Source organism: Puma concolor, chromosome B1 (genome assembly GCF_028749965.1).
Source record: "Puma concolor isolate L17-30 chromosome B1, mPumCon1.1.hap2, whole genome shotgun sequence".
Classification (NCBI taxonomy): domain Eukaryota; kingdom Metazoa; phylum Chordata; class Mammalia; order Carnivora; family Felidae; genus Puma; species Puma concolor.
In genome coordinates this window covers 30,874,416-30,888,428 of record NC_141670.1, presented here as the reverse complement: position 1 = coordinate 30,888,428, position 14,013 = coordinate 30,874,416, and the positions used below count along the sequence as shown (strand labels likewise).

At 38.3% G+C, this 14,013-nt stretch overlaps 1 long non-coding RNA gene across 2 annotated transcripts in view; it reads left to right on the top strand.

The window, feature by feature from the left end:
* The window catches only part of LOC147581538 (uncharacterized), a 229,043-nt gene that overhangs the window by 194,692 nt on the left and 20,338 nt on the right, over positions 1 to 14,013 (top strand). Inside the window, exons 4-5 of one of the 2 annotated variants that reach the window (XR_015250012.1) lie at positions 72 to 185; positions 12,771 to 12,979. This is a non-coding gene — a long non-coding RNA (uncharacterized LOC147581538). The remainder of the gene's footprint in view (positions 1 to 71; positions 186 to 12,770; positions 12,980 to 14,013) is intronic. The other variant, XR_015250011.1, reaches the window with a different exon arrangement.

Here is a 14,013-nt window from a genome sequence, read left to right as displayed (position 1 = left end):
GGATTTGGAGATTCTTGAATCTCCCAAAGGTTAGTATATAAATGTAGACTTTAACCTTCTTCTTTTACTAGGAGTAAAAATCCAATTCTGTTAAAAATAGGTACATAATCCACTGTGTGGTGAAAAGAGCCCTGAGCTAATCAGAAGACACGGGTTAATGGTTCTGGTTTTTTTCACTTAACCAGGTATGTAACCCAAGGCAAGTCACTATATGTCCCCAGGATTCAGGGTAGGATAACATCAATTAGGATCGTTGAGACTCCTCAATTTAAAACTTTTAACACTATAATTTTTCTATAGTACTTGGACTTTTTGGTTCATGAACTTCTTCCAATGGCCACTGTAGGCAACCTACTTACCTCTGCAAGAAAAGATTTTGGGAAAATTCTTGCTAGACAGATAATCAATACTGAAATAGAAGTTTAATATGTGGATATCAGGCTGTTGAACTTAAGTTTAGATTATCCAGCATTATACTCATTCAAATGAAATACTCAGATTTTTTTTATGCATTCAGCTTTTAGTAGAAAGATGAAACATGCCAAGACAATTCAGATCAATGCGCCTTTCCTGAAATAACCATGGTTTGGAGTCCGTGCACATCACGCTGGAGATAGTCTGCCTTCTACTGTCTCTTTCTCTCATCCTTTCTGTACAATGATCATAAATGTTCAGACTCATGACCTCACATTACTGCAAGAGGCTCATACACCAAAAAAGTAAATTAAATAAAGTATGCGGAAAATACTCCATTTATTAAGAAAGGAAAGTCATTCAATATCTTAACAAACACATTCAAAGGAATGTTTTTAAGGGGAAAAAGGGTTATTTGGCAAAGCAATAAACCCATAAATATTTACTGCACATGAATTTTTTTCTAGGTATGTCAAGGCATTTAGAAGTTGGAAATATGGCCTTATTCTCAAAATACTTTTTAGAATTTTTTTCATGTTTATTTATTTTTTAGAAAGAGACAGAGAGACAGAGCGCAAGAGGGGTAGTAGCAAAGGGAGAGGGAGACACAGAAACTGAAGCAGGTTCCAGGCTCCAAGCTACTAGCACAGAGCCTGATGCGGGGCTCAAACCCATGAACCGTGGGATCATGGACTGAGCTAAAGTCAGACGCTTAACCCACTGAGCTACCCAGGCGCCACCCCACCCCCAAATGTTTTTTTAAAACAGTGTGAGAGTAGGAAACAAAACTAATTAATAGTAATTAGTAATTAGTAAAAATAGTAATGCTTATGGTTGCTGTGTTGAATTGATGACCATCATCTGTCCTAAATTACTCCTAGGTTGCTTTTCTGTGCCACAGAGTGTACAAGGTTAGAAACTACATTTTTAAGACCCTTTTCAAACCAGAGTGCTGGATGCACATTAGATTCCCTCAATGAGAGGAATTACCTGAGATTTGGAAGGCAGAAGTTCGATAGCAGTCTTCAGATTGCTGCCACATTTCTTTTGGTTAGAAGCCAGTTGGTGGAGATGGGTTTTTCTGTAGCCACCTTCCAGTGTCCAGTCACTAATTTTGTGGGCATGGAAAGACAGCTAAGGAGGTGATAGCAATGTCTGCCAAAGATCTGAATTCCAGCTCTGCAGATAGGTATTGTGCCTCGTAACTCCCCTGGGGGGGCCTGTGTTGTGAATGTGTTAGCGATTTTTCCTCTGATGGGCCAGTGAGGAGTTGTCGTTAGAGGTGCTCCTAGATGCTTAGCCTAAAGCCCATGCTGCTCATCCTTGGAACAATTCTGTGAGCACCAAATCTCTGCTTCCAAACCCTTTTCTACTTAAAAGAGCTAGAGTGGCAAGATTATACAGTAGGGTTTGATGGACGAGGCTGAACCCTGAAGGGTAGGTTGGTGAACATCAGATAATTCTCTGAAAAGTTTGGGTAAGATTTAAGTGTAGATTCACACTTGCACATTAAATATGCAATAATGATTTGAATTTTGCATCAGCCTGAAGATTATAAGACCGTGGAAGATCCTGAGAGCCACTGCTTTTAGACTCTTTGTTTTACTAACTTTAATTTAAACAGATTCTTAATTTTCCAGGCTCCAATGCATGAAATGATCCCCAAAAGAGCAGTTTCTGTTGGTTTAGCCCCAGACCTTTACAATAAATTAAGAGTGATCAAAAATGTTTTCCAGATAGTTTATGGATAATGCTAAGCCAGCAAAATCCAGCAAATTAGCCTTAAGGATAAAAATTCTCCTGACCTCTTGCACCAAAGTATAATAAGGACTGTAGTTTGGTTTTGTGGCTTTAAGGCTGCAAATCACAAAAGGTCAAATTCGGAAGCTGTGCTGGGGGGATTCTAGGAATGCCGTTTACATTGACAGAAACCTCAGTCATGTTGGGAAACTCCACTGTGATACTTTCATCTTCTTCTCCTGGACTGCTGGAAAATTTCCTTGTTCCATGAGATTAACCACTCCAAAACAACGTGGTCTTTTACTGGCCTTCTTAGTGATGGAAAGCCTGTGTCCTTGGCCCCTTTTCCATGAGGGATCAAGTGACAAGCATTCCTTCTTTCTATTCTTCCCAGTGGCCAGCCTCCCCTGGCCTGATCTCTCTGGCATGGTTTCCCACTTGATATGAAGCCACAAAGGACAGTATCTTTGTTATCTGCTTCTGAGAGCAGGGTTTATGGGGTAGCTCTGCCTCTAAACCTCAGGCCATTTACACAGCAGTGACCACAGAGCACATCAGATTAACTAAGATCAGGACAGGCCTAAAATGTCTCTCCATTTACTTGGGCCTTGACAGTGGGTTGAGGTACAGGAAGTAGTTTCCTCCAGGAATTGCCAAAGAATCAACAGATCTTCCCTGTTCAGTCTTTTTAGAAAACCCAACAAGTGTCCATCCTTTGTCATTTATAATAGAATCATTAAGTCTCAATTAATGGAACCATTAGGAGATGGAATGTTAAGGCAAAGGAGACAGAATGTAGTAGTGGCTAACTAACCCTGTGAAATTGTTGATATGAGTCCTCACATTCCAGGCTGGTCACTCCAGGGGCTTCCAACCCTAAGTGGAAACGGAATGTGATAAGTAGATGATGGAGAGTCCATTCTCTTTTTTCCTAAACTAACTTTAGGGTACCTTTTTACAAACCATGAAAGAATCACATTACTAGCATCAGAAGACACTCCAGAGGATGGTAGTTTGCAACCTAAACTAGATGTTTTTACTCTACTGATTGGAAGGGTCGTTGAATCCTACTGTGCCAAGGGGACTTCTTCCTGCCCTTCCAAATATTCTACTTTTTTCAACTTCTCACTCCTTCCTACCTGGTAGAATCAATGCATGACTGTGAGTAAATGGTCAGACCTTGAACCTTCTCTGAATGTTTACCACGTCTTTGTGGTAGAAAAAAGTGGTTGATCTCGTGCATAGGTGGCTTTTAAGATTGGCAGAGAAAGGAACGAGAAGGCTCAATGCTTTGACATATGACCCTACCCATGGGTGTATTAGATCTTCTTAGAAAAAGTCATTCCTTTAACATATAACTTGTCTCCACATTAAATACAAGTTGACTCCCAGATAGTGAATGGTTTGTGTTATCATTTCAACCCTGCATGAATCCAAAATACAATTTTAGGTTTTTGTTCAGGCTTACAAGAGAGCATAAGGCACTAGATGCTTACAGATTGAGAGATTGAAGGACGGTAGGTATGCATATGCATGTTGGAGAGGCTGGGCTCCTTAAAACACAAAGAAACAAGAAACTTTCTAAGTTTGTGGAACTTAGATTGGGTCACTTAGCAATATTGTTAGTGTTTATTTGCTTTGTCTTGTTTTCTGATGACCTATAAAAGGAATCTCCAATTATTGAAGAATAACCCATTCTCTAATCTCTCCAGAAATTTGAGGAACATTCTTTTTGTTCCTCGTTGCTGGAGGAGAATGGAGGAGAACATTCTTTTTGTTCCTCCTTGCTGGAGATCAACCTTCAGTGAATGAAATTTCTCCTATTTCCTAATGATGAGGAGAGCGAAAGTCTCAGTAGGAAGCGAAAAATGCAAGTTTAAAAAGTGGAAGAGAGGAAAAAGAACGAAGAGCATCTTAAAGATGAATACATAGGGGCGCCTGGGTGGCGCAGTCGGTTAAGCGTCCGACTTCAGCCAGGTCATGATCTCACGGTCCGTGAGTTCGAGCCCCGCGTCGGGCTCTGGGCTGATGGCTCAGAGCCTGGAGCCTGTTTCCGATTCTGTGTCTCCCTCTCTCTCTGCCCCTCCCCCGTTCATGCTCTGTCTCTGTCTGTCCCATAAATAAATAAAAACGTTGAAAAAAAAAAAAAAGATGAATACATACAGTGAGGCCACATCGCTAAATAAAGAAAAAGAAAAGGATTTTGAGCTATATAGTCTTTCCTAAACTAAAAAATGTATGGCAACAAACTTGTTTTTTAAGAGTTAAATTATTTTAAAGATTTTTCCTACAATATTTGCTCTAGTAAACTTATTATAAATGACAAACAGTATGTGTTTGTTGCTTAGTCGTTTACAAGTTTTTCCCTATTACTTCAAAGATTTTTATGTGAGAAGAAATTTAGATTTCTAAAGCTAATTGGATTTGGCAGAGAGAAGGTTATCATATTGGAAATATTAAAGGTAATGCTAATTTTCATGTGGAGTATGGGGATTTACCGAGGTGAAATATAAACACCAGGAAATCCCAGAGACCACAGCTTGCAGGGCAGAAACATTTCATGTTTGTTAAATTAAGAAATGGCATTTGACATTGAGTTTTTCCTCCTTAGCTCACAAGCTGCTGACTTAAATCTGTACTAATTGAGGGTTTTGTTTGGCTCAAAATTATAGACTCTTAAACAAAAGGCACAAATGTCCATATATTACACGCCATTCCTAATTATAAAATACAAATGACAGTACCAAATTGGCTCAATTTTCCAGTCCAGATACCACATGTGGTACTAAGTTCAATAAAGACAAAATGTATCAAATGTACTAGAAATATAAAACTGTCATTCATCCAATATGCTTCATACATTTCATCTTTGAATTTCTTATCATACGTTTACATGATATGAAATGAAGCCAATTTCATATTTATTCCATTTGACTAGAATGTGACCCTTTCTGAACCTCGAAGACCTCTGGGATTTTGTGACATTGAAAATTGTAGCATTGGCAGAAACATTTTATTCTTTTACTACAGCTCCTTCCTGGAGAGGTTATTAAACTCAGTGAGCATGCCTCTGTTAGATCTATGGACTAGGAGATCAGACGCAGTCCTCTGCTCTTTGGAGTAAAGCATGAAAGGTGACTTTTAGCTCCCTTCTGAAGGAGGGTTCAGTCACCTACACACAACACCAGACCTTCTAACCCCTCCTTAACTGGTATCAGCAATTCTCTGCTCTTGTGTTGTTATATTGGACTATGAAGACATAAGGAGAGACTATCAGAATCAATCGGAGGACGACTTATTTTCAGAATGCCATGTCCCGATCTGTTCTGTGTTATATGGGCTAAAATAAAAATGGGAAAGGATTTCACTGATGGTTATTCATGTATGGATCTATACCTTATCCTTCTCTAGAAAAATATTAAGTTTCTTTCAAGAAACTTCAAGTGGAAGAGGGGCACCTGAGTGGCTCATACCATTAAGCTTCTGACTTCAGCTCAGGTCATGATCTCACAGTTTGTGAGTTCAGGTCTAGTGTCGGGCTCTGTGCTGACAGCTCAGAGCCTGGAGCCTGCTTCGGATTCTGTGTCTCCCTCTCTGTCTGCCCCTCCCCTGTTCATGCGCTGTCTCGCTCTGTCTCTCAAAAGTAAGTAAACGTTAAAAAAATTTAAAGAATACAACAGAAGAGAAAATACATGAAGATAGAACTAACTGGCATTTAAGTGTTTCTTTTTTTGTTTGAAAAGGCGTACATCAAGGAGTCAAAGTTCTGGAGTGGTTATCAAGTTTCTCTGTTTTTAGAGGAGAAATTCATCACTTTGTCATTTCCTTCCACCTGATACCTTCTCTAGTTGGGGCCTGTCTTCAGAAATCAGTAATGCTGAATTTCTCTTCCTGACATGGCTCTGTAGCTCTCTCCTCTCAGTCCTGTCAAGGATGTAAGTCCTAGGTTCTGAGAGTAAGGACAGGTATTTGAAAACCTCTAGTCCAGTTTCCTCGTTGTACCCACATGAGGAAACCTAGGCTTAAGAATGTTCAAGGGCATCTGGGTGGTTCAGTTGGTTAAGCATGTGACCCTTGACTTGGGCTCAGTCATGATCTCACGGTTTGTGAGATTGAGCCCCAGGTCAGGCTTCACGGTGAGCATGGAGACTGCTTTGGATTCTCTTTTGCGCTCTCTGCCCTCCTCGCCACTCGTTCTCTCTCTCGCTCAAAATAAGTAAGTAAACATTAAGAAAAAAGAATGTTCAAATGACCAGTCCAAGTTTACTCAGCCACTTAGTAACAAAGACAAAACCAGATATCGCAGAACCTCTGTCCAACGTTCCCTGCATTTCTACCTACCCTATGTTATTTCTTTTGGTTCTCTAAATTTTCTACATATTCAGTTTATTCCTTTTAGAGATCTGTAAGCATGAAGGGATACTTTCATAAGTCATGAATCCCAGTAGATTCAACTCAAGCTTTATGTTTAACATGATCTCAGTGTTCTCAAGGACCTCATTTAGTTCAGTAGTTTGTTTGTTTTGTTTGCTTATATCATCTTTGATTATTAGACATCCGTCCTCTGCTTGCATTATTACAATGTCAGAGAATGCTTGAATTTCTGAGATAGGCCACCCGATTACCAAGCGGTACTACTTCTGTAAATAACTCTGTATTATTTTGAGCAAATATGCCAACCTATAATTTCCATCAACTGGCCAAGGTTTTTTTCCCAATAAAAAGAAAATGGCACACTTCCCTACCATTACAATAGAAGAGCAGATCTTTTCCCCTGAGTCTTGAATCTTTGAAATTTAATAAGGCACTTCCATCCCAGAGAGCATTCCAAAAGAAATCCCAAACCTAAGACATCTTTTCTGTTCCTATGAGATTGACAGTTGCCATGGGAATGGGGAGGGGGGTGCTGTCCTCAGGCACTCCATGATTTCATCCCAGTACAGCTCCTGCTGGGACGCAAGTGCCTGTTAAGATTTTTATAGAGGTCGATCAGCTGGGCCTAGCAGAGGAAGTGCTAGGTCCCTTCGCACCAGAGCAAGGGAACATGATTTATTTAGTGCTTATTGAGTGGCTCTAACATCCCCGCCTTGCCTCCCTCCCAGAAAAACACAGAAATTCTGATTTTATTATAACTCCAGTCACCAGATTTCAGTCAGAACTCTTGGGTGGATTTCAATAGTTTATAATTAAAAGAAGAGAGCAGTCCAATAAACCCTCGGCTGGTCAAGTACCCATCGGTCCAAGTGGATGCATCTAAAGTGCAGGTCATATTCCAAATGTTACGCTTTTGATTTTTCTGTGCTGTAAACATGAGAAAGCTGCTCAAACTGGCTTCAACAGGATCTTCAGAGTGACTCATCCAGTGTTGGGAATTTCAGCTGAGAATACAGTTAGTGCAGTAAGCTATTTTGCAAACTAATGAGAAACCTGACTCTGTCTTTAGAGGGAGACACCACCCAGAAGACAACTCAGCCATATTGTATACAAAGAGGAGACTGACAGCCTGAAACAGGCAGCCAGGAGCCACCTAATGCGAAATCCAAGGCTGGATTTTGTATTGACCTTGGAGTGGGGTAGGGAAGAACATTCCTTATAGTGAAAGCTCCATCTCCAGAGACTCTGGGCCACTCTAGGGAAGACTCAGACCCATCCATCATCGTTATTTTGTCAGGAAATAGGAAAATTGAACCTATGTTAAGTCCTTAAATAGGCTTAGCAATTTATAGGCAGTTTATAGGCAGAACATTAGCTTGCATCATCAAAGTCAATATTTTGCCTAGGTATGTTTAATTATATGGATGTGGTCAAGCAATAGACCATTTCAGGGTTTCTTGGGTGGCTCAGTCGGTTAAGTGTCCAACTTTAGCTCAGGTCATGGTCTTACAGTTCACGGGTTCAAGCCCTATGCCGGACTTTGTGCTGACAGCTCAGAGCCTGGAGCCTGTTTTGGATTCTGTGTCTCCTTCTCTCTCTGGCCGTCCCATTCATGCTCTGTCTCTCTCTGTCAAAAATAAATAAATGTTAGAAAAAAGAAAGAAAGAAATAGACCATTTCTAAGACACTTCTCAAATACATTCTTACATAAGAAAGCATCATCTTCCAGAGGGACAGTGCTTGGTAGCTCTAGTTAATTCCCTGGAAATTTCAGAGTGCCCAGTCAATGGTCATTATTCTTAAGTAATAGGGAAATTTGTCATTGTAGAAATTTGTCATTGTCAGAAATTTCCTGAAAACCAGTATATTACCAGCCAGTCCCTTACCATTAGGCTGCTGCAGGATGTCTGTGATGTGCATATCATATTATGAGTAAGGCTTTTTAAAGTTTATTAGGAATCATTTAAGATATAAAGAAAAATATATAATACAATGAACAAAAATACACTGAATTCTTAGTCTGTTATCCAATATAAGAAATAAAAAATAATGCATAAAATTAAAGTCTGTCTGTATTACCCCCAATCTTATCTCCCCAGGCCTCTGAAAGTATCTCTGTCCTAAATTACATGCTTTTTATCCTCAAGCATTTCTTTGTGTAAAATTAGTATATACTATTAACTTGTATGTTTATAAACTTCATATAAATGATTTTTTGCTCATATTTTTCTGTAATTTGCTTTTTCCACTCAACATCATATATAAAGATTCCTGCACATAGATAGATATAGTTTCAGTCCATTAGTTTTCATTTGTGATTAGTATTTCATTTATTCTTCCATTCTTTTATCAACAGATATGTTGGTGGATTTCATCTTTGTTAAATAATGTATACTTTCAACTTTATAAGACATTGTCAAATTGTTCATGATGGTGTTTATACTAATATATTCTCGTATATACTCATACTCATATATTATACTCATACAATACATACTGATATATACTCATATACTCATATATGCATTCCAGTTTCCATCATTTCATATCTTTACTAACATCTGCTATTTGTCAACCTATTAAAGATATTGCCAGTCTGTTATTTCATTATGGTTTTAATACCCGCTTCTCTGATTTCAGGTGAGGGAGGTTAAGCATGTTTTTGATAAGGTTTACATCTTCTGTACCAAATTTGCTTTCCTTATGTCATTCTCCATTTCTTCAATTAAATACTGCTCTCTCTTTTACACACACACACACACACACACACACACACACTCACACACCACTACTTTCTACTGGTATGTATGTTCTACAAGGCAGAAACATAGGTGTATCCTCAATTCTTAACTTAAGGTCCAGCCCAAATAAGGTGCTTAATAAATATTTTCTGAATGAATGAATTTGTGTTTTTCAATTTTAAATTCAATGCAGGCCCTGATGACAGAAATTAACAACTACCTAGTCTATCTGACTATAGAGACTTTCTGCTGCTTATCCATTATACACTCCAGGATGTGTCTGAAATACAACATTCATTTTGTCACTTCCATGTTTAAAAGTCTTCCATGGGGGCGCCTGGGTGGCTCAGTCGGTTAAGCGTCTGACTTCGGCTCAGGTCATGATCTCGCGGTATGTGAGTTCGAGCCCCATGTCGGGCTCTGTGCTGACTGTTCAGAGCCTGGACCCTGTTTCAGATTCTGTGTCTCCCTCTCTCTCTGACCCTCCCCCGTTCATGCTCTGTCTCTCTCTGTCTCAAAAATAAATAAACGTTAAAAAAATTTTTTTTTAAATAAAAAAAATAAAAAAATAAAAAAATAAAAAATTCTTCCATGGCTCGGTGTTGCTAAGCAGAACAGGGTCAAACTCTCATGCTGATAGTTAAGGCCTTTCCTCAAATGGAGCCCTTTGTCAGTTCTAATTTATTTCTCATTATGGCTCCAATCTGAGCCCTCTGTTCTAAGAAAGTTGGTCCCCTTGCTTCTTCTCATGAGACAACTTAGTGTTTATAAGGATATCCTTTATACAAATAACTTTATAAAGGTTACCTCCAGAATTTTGTGCATGTGGAAAATGCTGTACATTTTTACTAGCCTGTAGGAACTTTGAAGGGCCTAGTCTTTATCTTCCATACCTGGGACACAGTAGGAATAGCTGTTGGGTTTTAGGTGAATGGATTTTTTTTTCTTGGTCTCCTGAGGTAAATAGAACACACAACATAAACCAAGAACTCAACTCTAGCACAAAACTGATTAAATGAATGTCAAAACCTATCTAGGGATTAACATCACAATTTTCATGATGGAAACACACAATAGGTAGGTGCCAGGCACTGTGCTGGTTAATATTTCCTTGTACTCAAAGATAAATTTTGTCAGTTCTCTGTCCTGAAGGGACTTAGAGTATAAAAGGGAAAACAAATATTAAATATTGTAATATCTACCTCTACCACTGCCTCCACTAGCAAAGTTGTGGGAAAACTTACCCTTCCTAGGCTAGAAAAGAACACATGATCTTCAAGATGGTACCTAGAAGTCATTCTCTCACCTTATAAGGGTCATCTATTTTATTTCAGAAAATGATAAGTTCCCTGTGAAATAAGACTCAGAAAGGACTAACTACTAATAGCTGAGAACATACTTTCCCTTCCTTCTTTTATTGACTGACTAAACCCTCAGAATACTTGTAAGGCAGGAAAGGCCACGGATATCAGAAGATTCATAAAGGTCTGAAGCCAGTGTAGGATCTAGAGTCCAATCTGTTTCTTCCTTTTCCTTTATTTTCTATTGGCATGTGCCCAACATAGCCTTCTTGCGCTTAAAAGCAGATAGTCTAAGATAAGGGAAAAAATAAAGTAGTCAGCAGAAAACTGAGGTTCTCATTTTGTTCTACCCACTAACACAAAGGAGAAATGAGGAAATTGCACTGCACACTCTCACAAGTATATCTAGCTTTAACCGTCTGTGTCTTGATTCTAAAGTCAGAAGTGTCTTTGGTGTGCGTTGTATTTATTGACAGATCCTATGTCTTTAAGAGTTTCTACATGTTTATTTAAAGTTTTGAAGGTACAAGTTATTCTCAGAATTTAGATAGTAGCTGAAAGCACTGAAAACATAACTTTTAATAGCCACCCTGAATACTTGGTAGAATTTCAAAGTTTCTAATAATTTCAAAGTAAAACACTTGGGTTTTCCTCTAGCCTGTATTTTAAAACCAAGAACTTTCACCAAATGGCTGTTTGTGAGGTAAAATCCAAGGGGAGAATAAACATCCCCTTACTATAAAAATATCTTTCTATTTAGCCTACATTCTGTTCAAAATTCTGAACTATAAATCAAAATCCTAAATGTGGTTAAAATTGAAAAGACAAGAAATAACAAGAGTGTTGGCAAGGATGTGGAGAAAAAGGAACTTTCATCCACTGTTGGTGGGAATGAAAACTGGTATAATCATTGTAGAAAATAGTATGGAGTTTCCTCAAAAGACTAAAAATAGAAATACCATATGATCCAATAATTCTACTACTGGTATTTGCTCAAAGGCAACAAAAACACTAATTCAAAAAGATAGATGGACCCCTATGTTTATTGCAGCATTGTTTACAATAACCAAGATAATGGAAGCAACCTAAATGTTCATCAGTAGATGAAAGGATAAGGAAGACACACACACACACACACACACACACACACACACACACAAACACACAGGAATATTATGTAGCCATAAAAAGGATGGCTCTTGCCATATGTGACAACATGGATGGACATAGAGGGTATTATGTTAAGTGAAATAAGTCAGACTGAGGAAGACAAATACCATGATTTCACTCATATGTGGAATAAAAAAAAAAGCCACAACAAATGAGTAAATAAATAAAAAGCAGAGACCTATAAATATAGACAACAAACTGATTTTTGCCAGAGAGAGGGCAGGTGGGAGATAAGCAAAATGGGTGAAGGGGAATGGGATATACAGTTACGGAATACATTCCATATATTCCAATATGAATATATTCCAGTTATGGAATGAATACGTCACAGGAATAAAAGGCATAGCATAGAAAATATAGTCAGTGGTATCATAATAGCGTTGTATGGTGACAGATGGTAGCTACACTCATGGTGAGCATAACATAATATATACAGAAGTTGAATCATTATGTTGTATACCTGAAACTAGTGTAACATTGTGAGTCAACTATACTCAAAAAAATTTTTTTTGTAATTCAAATGATTCCTCTGAACAATTCCATTTATGTAATTTCTTTTCTATTTTTAAATTCCCTTTTGCTTATTTGGAGGGAAGTTGCATTCTTGCTAATTACATACTTCAATTAATGTTGTGACTAGATAAGACATGCCCATATTTACTGAATAAGAACATAATAAATACAAAATAAAAAGAAAGGTGCTGAATGTCCCTGATAAATGTTATCTGGAAGAAGAAATCTTAATTGTCCGTCATTATTGAAAATATTATTAAGTAATCTTAAAAGGCCCCAGACTCTGAGAGAATGAAACAGAGAAGTAATTACTTTTTATTCATAATGGGTATAAGAAGAAAGACCAGTTGTTTTCTGGAAAGCACCAGCATAGATAAGGTGTTAAGTATGTGTGAAGGTCACTAAGTGGTTTAAACACACAAAGATTTAACTCTTCTAAATAAAAGAGGGCGGGTCTGGAGGCCTCCAGAAATCATCTGAAACCAAGGTACCTCTTGTGTCTGCTCTGCCACTGTAGGCTTCAGCTGTCAAGTTTACACCCCAGACTCTCAAGAGAAGAAAGAAGGAAGGGAAAAAAAGGCCCACGTCTACACTGGGCTGACTCCCTTTAAAGAGACTTCTCAGCTGTCCCACACCATAATTCTGCTTTCATCTCACTAGTCCAAACTCAGTGTCAAAGTCACCTCTAACTGCAAAAGAGGCTTGGAAATGCAGTGCTTCAGCTGGGTATGTTATGTTCGGCAATAAAACCGGGGTTCTGTTATTAAGGAGAGGGGGGATACTTGATCCTGGGTAGGTGACTAGCAGTCTCTGCTTTAGAAACCTACTGGGGATGTAAGCAAATGGAACATTAGGAAGGAGGAGGCAGTACATGAAATGGGACTATAGCTTTTCATACATCACAAGTTTATGTGGTCTAAATACTATTGCTGGTGGGTCATTGAGACTTCTAGAGTTATCTATAGTACTATGATGAGTAACCACATGATAAAGTCATGATTCCCTCTCTTGGTCTCAAGTTATTTACCTAAAAAAATGAAAGAATTTATTATATCAGTAGTTTTCAAACTTTGTCTCAGCAGCAGAATTCTTTTTTTCTCACATTAGTTTATGCAGATTCCCAGGTAAGACTGATGAACAGGAAAACCTAGGCATCTGAAATGGGAGTCATGAGCTGGTCGCTCCATACCATGGTCTTTCCTTTGTTCTCCACCATGGCCTCCGAGATACCCGAGAGCTGAAGTATGACAGTGTGAAATCCACTGGTCTTGCTTTTTGACGTGAACATTTCAGGGTTTGATGACTCAGACCAAAAAAGGGGTTTTGTCCATAAGCCTTCCTCTTTCCCTTCTGCTTCCTACTAACAAATAATCTGGGGAGAAAATTCCTGTTCCTATTTCTCATTTGGGAAGAAAGTAAGATTCTTATTTTTTATTTCTATTTGAAGAAAAAATAAAACAAATAAAATTCTTATTATTTAATTTCTATTTTGGGGAGAAAACTCGGGAAGCCTTCTAATATCTGATGACTTTTTGCACAAAACTTAAAATGTGGCCCTGTTCACAGGGCTTCTTTGGAATTCTTTACAAGTACAGATGTACATGTCGTATGGCTCTCATACACTGATATTTATTAGACTAGATAAGTAGCTAAATTTGATGTGCATGTTGTTAGGGTTTTTTTTTTTTTTTTGCCCTAATAATGTTTCCCTCCATGAAGTGTTAACTCTAAAGACCACAAAAGCATGTTCCAGATAATCT